General features: G+C 42.4%; 1 pseudogene; it reads right to left on the bottom strand.

The window, feature by feature from the left end:
* Positions 1–3073: 3073 nt before the first annotated feature.
* Positions 3074–11323, bottom strand: LOC147849239 (uncharacterized; annotated as a pseudogene).
* Between the last annotated feature and the right edge of the window lie 351 nt (positions 11324–11674).

Here is an 11674-nt window from a genome sequence, read left to right as displayed (position 1 = left end):
ATGGAAATGGAGATACAGATTCAGAGCCACAATATGAAGAAGAATTTATCTCACTTCCAGGTACATGTTGGGAGCCCTCTCATATAATTGTTATTTTGACCATATTACTTCACATGACAATAATGTACAAGTGTGTTAATACATAGAGAGTGTTGTGAAATATTGGCATGATGAAGAGCCCCAACTTGAAAATGGGACCATCTGAAGCAACAATGACAATGTAATAGTATGTAAACATTTGTCTCTTAACCTTAAACATTTGGCTAGGTGCCTTCACTTTTTCAGAATGTGAATTGATATTGTTCTTGCATCACTTTACTATTATTTAGGAGTAAAAGAGCATGTAGATTCACAAATACCATCAGATGATTCAGGCAGTTTATGGAGCAATCTTGATTATTCCGGCTCAGACGCTACCACACATGAGGAATGCGAGATCACCCAAAAAGAGGAGTTGGAGTGGACCAAGCATGAGGTGACAAGAAACTTTGCAATGGAGTCCGCAGAGAATGTGAAATTGACCCAAGGAGAGGATCATGGTTGTACAAAGAATGAGGTGTGTGTCCAAAACACCACAAGCAGCCTTAACCTAGGGCAATGTTGTATCATTAAGGAGACCCTTGCAACTACCCAAAAAGAAGGAGAGTGTGGTACTATGAATGATGTGTTTGTCCAAAATACTGTAAGTAGCTTGCACTTGGAGTAAGTGTCTACCTTGATCAACGACGAGTTTGCAATGAAGACAACACCCAAGATGAGGAACATGTTTGTACTCCTAATAAGGTGGTAGTGGTGTCTACCCAAGATGAGGAACATGTTCGTACTCCTAATAAGGTGGTAGTGGTGTCTACCCAAGATGAGGAACATGTTTGTACTCCTAATAAGGTGGTAGTGGTGTCTACCCAAGATGAGGAACATGTTTGTACTCCTAATAAGGTGGTAGTGGTGTCTACCCAAGATGAGGAACATGTTTGTACTCCTAATAATGTGGTAGTGGAACCGAGAAAATTGAAGAATGACACGTCCAATGACCTCCATGAGATTTCTGGTAAGACTATCGACCGCATCTTCTTAGAATTGTGTGCATCTCAAGCAATTGCAATAGAGCACACTATTTCCTCAAGCTTGGGTTCACCCTCCGATGATGAATTTCCACTAAGTAGTTTACTACCTCGTGGTTTTAAGATGACGAAGGGTGTGAAATCTGAGAAGAATGAAACCAAAAATAGGCACATTACAAGATAAAAAAAAAACTAAAACCAAAGTTTATTGTATTTTGATCGTTGTATGTAATTGATTACCAAATGTAAAGTTATTGATTACCTACTTCTTGACACTAATGGGGTTTACATATACGGAATGTGAATTGGATGCAAAGTTATTGATAGGAATGCTAAGTCATTGATTATCCTCATCTTGACACAGTTTTAATTAACTTGTTATGCACACATGTGATGGTGAGAATGTAAAGTCATGAGTGGAATGAACACTCCTATCTTAGATATGCCTAGGTTAGTAAACACTTAAAACATAATTTAAGTGCTAAGTTGATATGCATTGTAGCTAATTTACTACTGCCTCGTGCCACTCAATTGTCTACTACCTCCGACGATGAAGTGCCACTCAATACCTAGATAAGTTTATTGTATCTAGGTGGTTGTTTGTAATTGATAGGAATGTTAAGTTATTGATTACCTTCATCGTGACATTGTTCTGGTTTACTTTTTATGCACACATGTGTCAGTGAGCAGATGAGTGATGAGTGGAATGAACACTCTTATCTTACATATGTCTACGTTACCAAACTCTTAACACAGATTTAGTACTAACTTGGTATGTGTGAAAGTGATTTTAGAATTCAAGGTATTGGACACTACAAAAATATAAGGTATGGAGCATTCACATCAGGAGGGCAAGATCACGAACCAAGGTCTCAAGGATAAGTCAAACTAAAAGCAAGAAAGATGGAGAAAAGTAAAAGAAGAAAAAAGCAAGCCACCAAAACGCAGTCTGCAACGAACGCTCGTAACTCATTCGTTTGGAAGCTAAATTTAACGTGCAAATATGGGTTAGAAATCTTGTGAAGAGAGCTATCCATAGATGTTTAAATTTCTAAATTTGGAGCTCGGACGAGGGAGATATAACGATTTGAAGATTGTTGTGTCATAGATAAGAATAGGACTCGATAAAAACGCTAAAAAAAGCATAAAAAAGAAAGCAAGGGAAGCTTATCTAGGGGAAGAGAACTTTATATAAAGGAAGAAGAGTAAGGTGGTAGGAGAGTCTCTTTCTTGTGATGTTTTCTTGCCTATTCACGTAGTGTTGGTTGAGTTGTTATCAATTTATCCTTGTAGACTTGGATTTATGTATCTTCTTTCTCTCTTCCTGGTCATCATAATTATTCATTAGCAATAGATCTTTGTGGTTTTGGGTTCGTTTATCTTCCTTATCTCTCTTTTCTATCATCTCTCTCTCATCAATATGCATTCTACTAACTTTTATACATATGAACTCCTAAAGAGTTATAGGCACACATATGATACATATGAACTACTAAAGAGTTATAGGCACACATATGAACTCCTAACTTTGATACATATGAACTCCTAACTTTGATACTGATGTAGGCTCAGATACTGGCCAATGAGATTTTTTACCAAGCACAAGACACTTCATGTGAAAGAAACATACATCTCTAAAGCAAAGTGGGATATTGTTAATAAACCCAAGATAAATATGGAAACCCAAGATGATATATTTCCTTTCCCTTGTAAGTCAGAGTTTGAATACATGCAAAAGTTACATTAGACGCAACACTTGCCTTTCTAAGCATTCAAGAGGGAGACCTCCCCCAAATGTGTTCGTGTACCCCTTTAGGGACTTTGTAGGCAGTGTTGTATCCCTTAACCTTGTGCTTTGCTTGAGTCATTTTGAACTTGATTGCAATAATGGCATCTACATAGATAATTGTGGTGGGTGCTTCTTTTAACAATGCATATGTGTTCTTGCATTGTGGCAACTTTGCATAGTAGTTGCCATACACAACAGACTCACCAACATTGAACATGTTGCCCTAGCCATCCCTCACGACTTCTTCCAATATTGTATTTCCTTTCTTGCACACCACAATGTAGTAGTCTTCAAAATCTTCATTCTGAGGAGATCTGAGCACTACAAAATGATCTCCAACTTCCAATAATATTGTCAAGTCCTCACACTGGTTGTAGTATACAATATTATCTGAATGTTCGTTTTATTGGATATTCACACTGTGTTCTATCTCTAGCTTCTGTAGCTTCCATGGCTCCACAATTGATAGATTGGTGCATTCATCCCAAGCTTCATCTAAACACATGGAACAAAAGCAGGATAAATTGTGGAATAACAATTGTGTTGTGTCCTTGCGACTAAACCCTAAAACACAATGGGTCTTGCACATCCCTTTCATGGTTTTACAACCGTATGATTTACTCCTATCCACCTCATGAGCACGAACCTCAATAAACAATCTATTCTTACCATCATTTGACATCTTCCATGTGAGCCACTCAACATCATGTGCATTTTGTAGCTTCGCACCTTTATTATCCAACTGCTCCGATGTAAGAGCACGCTTGATCACAGCCCCCGCGCCATTGTGCACTCCCTTTCCATGTCCAGACCCGAAGTAGTTCCATTGCATCCTAATGTTTGTCAATGAGGAGTATCTGGGTGTTTTGCATGACAATTAGCCAACAAACATAATTAATTGCATGACTTAAACCATAATTATTATTTATGCATGAGTGAACAATACTAATATTTGAATCAGTACAAATGAACAAGAGAGGATAGTACTAAGTTATTGATTAGTACTAATGCACGAGAGAGGATAGGACTAAGTTATTGATTAGTACTAATGCACGAGAGAGGATAATACTAAGTTGGAGATTAGTACTAATAGACGAGAGCGGGAAGTTGTAAGTTATTAATTTAATAGTACTAATGCACGAGAAAGGATAATATTAAGTTGGAAATTAGTACTAATATACGAGACTGGGGAGTGGTAAGTTACTAATCAGTACTAATGCATTAGAGAGAGAACAACCATAACTTATAAGTTGGTTGTAATGAACAAAGTTGGAGAGTGCTAAGTTATTAATTAGAACTAATGCATGACAAAGGACAGTCCTAAGTTATAAGTTGGTCTTAATAAACAAAGTTGGACAATACTAAGTTATTAATTAGTACTAATGCTTGACAGAGGACAGTCCTAAGTTATAAGTTGGTCTTAATGAACAATGTTGGACAGTACTAAGTTAATAATTAGTACTAATGAACATGGTCGGATAGTACTAAGTTAATAATTAGTATTAATAAGAGAGAACAATCATAAGTTATAAATTAACGAACAAAGTTGCATACAACTAATTTATCAATTAGTACAAACATTACTGAGAGGGGGCAATGTAAGTATTAATTAGTGTTCGTGCTTGTCTGATGGCAGTCCAAAGTTATAAATTAGTACTAATGAACGAGAGAGGGTTGCTAATGAAGGAATACAATCCTAAGTTATAAATTAGTACTTGTGCATGTGGGATCTGAGTACTTAGTTGTAAACCATTGTCAGTACTTGTGCATGTGCAGCTTTGGGGACAATACTATGTTGTAAATTACGGATACATTACAAGGCCTCAACCTTAATTAGTACTTGTACACGTAGGACGATAGTACTAACTTGTAAGTTAAGTTTACTTAACATGGTTATTACCATAATCAGTACTAGTGAATCAAGGAGGAGAGAACTAAATGGCAAATCAGTTCAGATTCACATTCCAAGACAGTACTAGTGCATGTAGTTGGAGATTTACTAATTCAGTATTTTATACAAACATTTATAAGTACTATGGAGTATTACCAAAATAGACTTCCATTTATAAGTACCAAACATATGGATTATTTCCTCACCGTGCAATGAAGTAGAAGGACCGGGCCCCCTTAAATTGCGAGGCAGCACCATCAAACCAAACCCAATGCCGATTAAAGTTAACACCCAAGGACAATAAATCTGCATGGTGAAGCTTAAAACAATGTTGAACAAATAGTGTATCATGCTTTTTATCATCTGAAATGTAGAATATTGATTTCTTATGTAACTCACCGTCTTTTCTCCAGTAGCAAATATGTACAAGTATTGTCAATTGGTCATTGTACCAATGCATTGATTGAACCTGATTTTGAACTTTAAACGTATAGTTCTCTGCAAAGTCCATAACAGATACAAAATGATAGTTACCTACATCAAGGTCCTGTCTACAAAATGGTGGTCGTGGGCAAACTCTACATGTTCTTCGAAGACATGTATGCTTATGCCACTCAGATAATGGTTGTTTTTCACAAACAAAAGACCTCCATAACTCAAAAACCGATGCATAAGTCATGTTTCACGCATTACATCTATTATCACTCCCATTTGGTCTACATACCTCACAATTGCAAACACACCCATCCCCGTGTATACCCTTAGAATCAATACGCATAGTGTTCAGGCCAATCCTTAACATGTCCATCTTAATGTGGTACACACAACAACATGTGTTCCTCTCTTTTAACTTTCTAACAAAAAACGGTTTCAAACCTTAGAACTTGCGAAATCCAAGATTGATGTTAGGATGTTGGTCTTTGAAGTTCATGAACGATACCACCTACATCACTCAATAAATAACAAAAGTTAATAGAATCCTTTAGTAAAAAATAATATTTAGAAACTATTGAGAATCAAGCTCAACTTGGTCTAGTGTGTGAATTCACCTTGAGAGTGAAGAGACACTCCAACGGTCAAGAGTCACCATTATGTCACCACTTTGTATTCTAGCATTTAGTATGAGTCATAGAATCCTATTCTATGACACATAACTTATGAGCTTTCAATTCCCCATGCTCCATGAGGCTTGTAGTTAATGAAGAGAGAGCGTGACTACATAAAGCACCCTCCTCCCACCTTGTATAACGTTGAGTCTTTCTCCTTTGTCAATATACTTTTACCTTGCGTATTCTCTATGTTTCTCTCTCTCTCTCTCTCTCTCTCTCTCTCTCTTACACACACACATAAGTCACATCTCTTCCGCTTCACAAGAATCCATCTCTTGATTCTTTACATGGTATCAGGGCGATTTGGTAACTCGATCTAGCCCATTCGCCTCATCGTGATCATGTGTTGTGCTCTACAGCGACAACCAAGAACCGGCTCATAGCTATCGTAGCTTCACTACATAGCTCGCATTCGAAGAGAGAAGAAGAAGAGGAAGAATCGACATAATGAATACTCAAATGGGGAGCGCTCTCCCTACCAAGAAGTTGGATTGAAACAACTTCGCATCTTGGGAGTACAAGATGCACCAATACCTTGTTGGACAAGGCTATTGGAGCTACATCAAAGGAGCGCATGAAGACCGACCCGCCGAAGCGGCTCCCGGATACACGACATGGGAGCAAGCCGCAAGCTACGTGATGTATTATTTGGCGACATGTGTTCACGACCACATGCTTGGTTACATTCGAGAAGCCAAGATGCCGAAGGAAGCGTGGGAAAATCTACGAAAGATTTTCGCCACCAACACGACCGCGAGGAAGCTTCAACTCCGCCAAGAGTTGAACAACATTCAACAAAGGGACATGTCCATCACGACATACACCTTGAAGATCAAGGAGCTTTGCGACTTGCTCGGCTCAATAAGCGTATGTATAGCTGATGATGAGATGGTGCAAATATGCCTCGGCGGCCTCGCACAACGGTTCGGCGCGATGCGAACCGCCGTTCTAGCACGGGAGAAATCTCCCTCCTTCTTCGAGCTCCAATCAATGCTATTGGTCGAAGAAAACCACGTGTGTACAAGGAGCTATGAGTCAGAAGGCCATATGCTCTACACACACTCTAATGGAGGAAGAGGACACGGACGAGCGATAGGCCGATTTGGCCAAGGACAAGGCGAACGAGGTCCGACTTATGACAACAACTCCCAATTTCGGCCGCAAAACGGAGGCCAACGAGGAACCTTCGCAAGAAGGGGGAGCTTCCACTCCAGCCCGAGCCGTCAAAACGCAACCGAATGCGGATATTACCGAAAGCTCGGCCACCACGAAGAAGAGTGCCGAAAGAAGATGCGTGAATCAGCTTCCACAAGCCGACAACTCACGAATTACGCACACAACTCTGACTACCAAGATCATGGCAGAATGTATGCGCACAACTCCGACCGTGGAAAAATGTTCATGATGAAACATAGAGCAAACTCTATGGCGGCCGCTACCTAAACTAGTGCCTCTGGTCAAGAAGATGTATGGTTCGTCGATTTAAGTGCCTGGAACCATATGACATCGCATCAAGAATGGCTCTGAGAACTTCGAGAGCCGGACCGGCCCGACTATGTCGAAACCGGAGATGACACTACACACCCGATTCGGCACATCGGCAATGTTCTGTTCGGAAAAGAAGGTAAGAAAAATTACATTAAAAATGTCTTGCATGTACCAACCATTACGAAGAATTTGGTCTCCGTCGGCCAAATTGTAGAGTAAGGGATACAAGTTCGATTTAATCAAGGCGGTTGCTTCATCAAAAAAGAGGGCCGACTCATCGCACGCGGACGAAGAGAGGGCCGAATGTTCATTCTCAATTCACGCGAGATGAAATCCGCCATGTTCGCGAAAAACACGAAAGCCGACTCCGACATAGGGCTATGGCATAAGCGAATTAGCCACATCAATCTCAACAAAATCAAAGCAATGAAATCGAAAGGAGTCGTCATCGGATTCCCGACATTCAAAGAGAAGGAGATTGAATGTGTATGCGAAGCGTGCCAATTCGGCAAGCAACACTGACACCCATTCCCGAAAGAGCGGAACGTGAGCAAAGGTCTACTCGACGTAGTCCATTCCGACGTATGGGGACCGGCGCAGAGGGCTACATTCGGCGGATGCCGATATTATCTGATCTTCATCGACGACTTCTCTAGGCACACTTGGATCTACCCGATGCGGCAAAAGAGCGAAGTGTTCGGACACTTCCAAAATTTCAAGAATGAAGTCGAGAAAGCCACGGGCCGACATGTACGATGCCTTCGATCGAATGGCGGCAAGGAGTACTTCTCGGACGATTTCACGGCGTATCTCCGAAAGGAAGGAATTCGGCGAGAATTCACTTGCCGACACACTCCGCAACAAAACAGAGTAGCTGAGCGCAAAAATCGGCATATCCTCGAAGTAGCGCAGGCCATGATGAACGAGAAGCATATGCCCAAGTCATATTGGGCCGAAGCTGCAAATACGGCCATCTACCTAATGAACCGGTGCACAACATCCGGCGTGCACGAGGTCAGTCCGCACGAAAAATACTTCGGAAGGAAGCCGGATTTATCGCACATCCGGATATTCGGCGCGATAGTGTACGTGCACATCCCCGACGAGAAGCGTCAAAAGCTTGACCCGAAGTCAGAGAAATGTATCCTCATAGGATACTCATTGGAGCAAAAGGGGTACAAGTGCTACAACCCCTCAACTCGAAAATCTCGAGTAAGTCGAGACGTCGTTTTTGACGAGTCCGCATCCTGGTACGCACCAAAGACAACTTCGCCTCCGACTTAGCTCGACCCGGAATCTACCGAACAAGAGATCGAGGATGAAGATGCCCTACGCGCATGATCGAAGAAAGTCCGATCATGACCCGACTGAGCGGACCACAAGAGTCTTTGAGTGATCAAAGCACATCACGGCCTAGCCCAAAGATGGACAAAGGCAAGGCGAAAATGGCGGAATATGAAGATGATCACTTCAACGACGATGAGTCGACTCACTCACTTGATACTGAGTTCGGCGGCTTTGACGTACCAATCGGAGCTAAGAAAGCCCTCATCACTGCAAATGAAAAGCTCCGCCGATCCACTCGTGAAAAGAACCCCGTAAGCCGATTCGGCTACAACGATTATATGGCGTACCATTACGCCTTTATGATGAAGGTAGCGACAGTATGGGAGCCGGAAACCTTTTCGGAAGCCGCGAGGGACCCGCGATGGATCGAAGCAATGAACGAGGAGATGCAGGCACTACGGAAGAACGAGACGTGGGATCTCGTTCCCACCTCACCACACAAAAAGGCGATCGGATGCAGATGGATCTACAAGGTGAAGTATAACGCCGATGGCTCTGTAAACCGCTACAAAGCTCGACTCGTAGCGAAAGGATACGCTTAGACGCATGGCGTCGATTACAAAGAGACCTTTGCCCCGGTGGCAAAGATGACGACGGTGCGGACCGTAATTGCGATTCCCGCGGCGAAAGGGTGGCACCTCCATCAAATGGATGTCAAGAACGCCTTTCTACAAGGAGAATTAGAAGAGGAGGTGTACATGATCCAACCACCCGGCTTCAACTCGAGCACCCATCTGAAAGTTGTTTGCCGACTCAAGAAGCCACTCTACGGCCTCAAGCAAGCACCGCGTGCTTGGCATTCGAAGATAACGGAATATCTTCATCAAATCGGCTTCCGTATGTCAAAATCGGACAACTCCCTCTACATACGAAGCGATTCCGCAAGTCCGATCGTCATCATCTTATATGTGGATGACCTAGTCATTGGAGGTGAGCATCTCGTCAAAATCACTAAGGTCAAATCCCTCCTTTCCGACAAGTTTGAGATGACAGACATGAAGGAGTTCCACTACTTCCTTGGCATCGAGGTAATTCGGTCTCCGGCCGGAACCATGATCTCTCAATGGCACTACATCCTCAACTTGTTATACAAGTTCGGGATGGCTGAGTGCAAATCCGTGGTAACCCCGCTTGATCGTAATCTCAAACTAGATGCGAACTCCGGCACCAAAGCGTGTGAGCCGACTCAGTATCGGCAACTCATCGGGAGTCTCATCTACCTCACGATCACTCGACCCGATCTCAGTTATCCGGCCGGTCTCCTTAGCCAATTCATGCAAACACCGCGTGATACTCACTTGGATTGCGCTAAGCGAGTTCTACGATATGTGAGCGGCACAATGGATTGCGGCATCCTCTACAAGACCGTGATGCCAATACGACTCGAGGGGTACACAGACGCCGATTGGACGGGCTACAAAGCCGATAGAAGATCAACCTCCGGATTTGTTTTCTCCCTCGGTAGTGGAGCAATATCCTGGAGCAGCAAGGAGCCGCCTACCATCGCTCTTTCGAGTACGGAGGTTGAATATAGGGGCGCAGCCGTAGCTGCATGTGAAGCCGTATGGCACAAGAGGATTTTGAAGGATCTGAGTGTACCCATCAAGGATCCGACTTCCCGTTATTGTGACAACATGAGCAGTATCTATCTAGCTCGGAACCTGGTGTTCCACGCACGGACAAAGCACATCGAAGTGCACTATCACTTCATCTGAGAGCGCGTTCTGGCTGGCGATGTTGACCTACAACACATTAGCACCAATCTTCAAACGGCTGACATCTTCACTAAAGCCGTAGGAGCCGACAAGCTATGGCAATTCATGACCGATGTTGGATTGACAATCCCTGACCTGCCAAGCTTGAGGGGGAGTACTGAAGACACTACGCAATAACACATGGATTCCGCAACCACGCAACGAAGTAGCGAAGAGCCGATCTACCGCGCAAAGCCGTGAAGAAAGACGCAAGCCAAAGCACAAACTTCGTAACTACGCACAACGCAAGCTAGAGCACGGATTCCGCAACTCCATATAAAGCGAGCCGACACGAGGTGACGCGGACTCCGGAATGCGAGTTGAAGTGGATTTTGGATGCCGTCTGAAACCGACCCGACTTGAGCTTGAGGGGGTGTGTTGAGAATCAAGCTCAACTTGGTCTAGTGTGTGAATTCACCTTGAGAGTGAAGAGACACTCCAACGGTCAAGAGTCACCATTATGTCACCACTTTGTATTCTAGCATTTAGTATGAGTCATAGAATCATATTCTATGACACATAACTTATGAGCTTTCACATTCCCCATGCTCCATGAGGCTTGTAGTTAATGAAGAGAGAGGGTGACTACATAAAGCACCCTCCTCCCACCTTGTATAACGTTCAGTCTTTCTCCTTTGTCAATATACTTTTACCTTGTGTATTCTCTGTGTTTCTCTCTCTCTCTCTCTCTCTCTCTCTTACACACACACATAAGTCACATCTCTTCTGCTTCACAAGAATCCATCTCTTGATTCTTTACAGAAACAAATAGATAAATACAAAAGAATTACCTCAGTCATCTCCAAGAAGTTTCTTGGGTGAATCTGGTACCTACCCCGACCTATACGTTGTCTACATACATCTTTTTTATTCGGTGAGACACGAGTGTTTTTTGTTCAAAAGCAATCCACTTTCTCAATAATCTCATGAGACAAAGCATCACATCATCGTCCAACCACTTAAATTGATTTGACTATATATTTGTCTGATGCTTCCTCAAGTTTCTTCTTTGAATACTAAGGGCTAAGGCAACTTTAGTATCATTTTTTTTTTTTTCTTGTACCATTTACAACAATGTGAACGGCTTCTCTCTTTGCACCAAGCTTATCTATGCTCTCTACCCCTTTCACTAACTATAGCGATGACTTCATAGACTCTACAATCTCCTCTGAAACACATTGGTCCCTAAACTTAATATTCTCCATGCACTCATTCAAAAGCTGATGGTGTAACAC

This window comes from Azolla caroliniana, unplaced genomic scaffold, assembly GCF_043228905.1.
Source record: "Azolla caroliniana isolate FFs.n. ecotype wild unplaced genomic scaffold, voAzoCaro1.0.p SCAF_114, whole genome shotgun sequence".
Taxonomy (NCBI): Eukaryota; Viridiplantae; Streptophyta; class Polypodiopsida; order Salviniales; family Salviniaceae; genus Azolla; species Azolla caroliniana.
The sequence above is the reverse complement of the archived record's forward strand: the minus strand, read 5'-3'. Positions and strand labels throughout refer to the sequence as shown.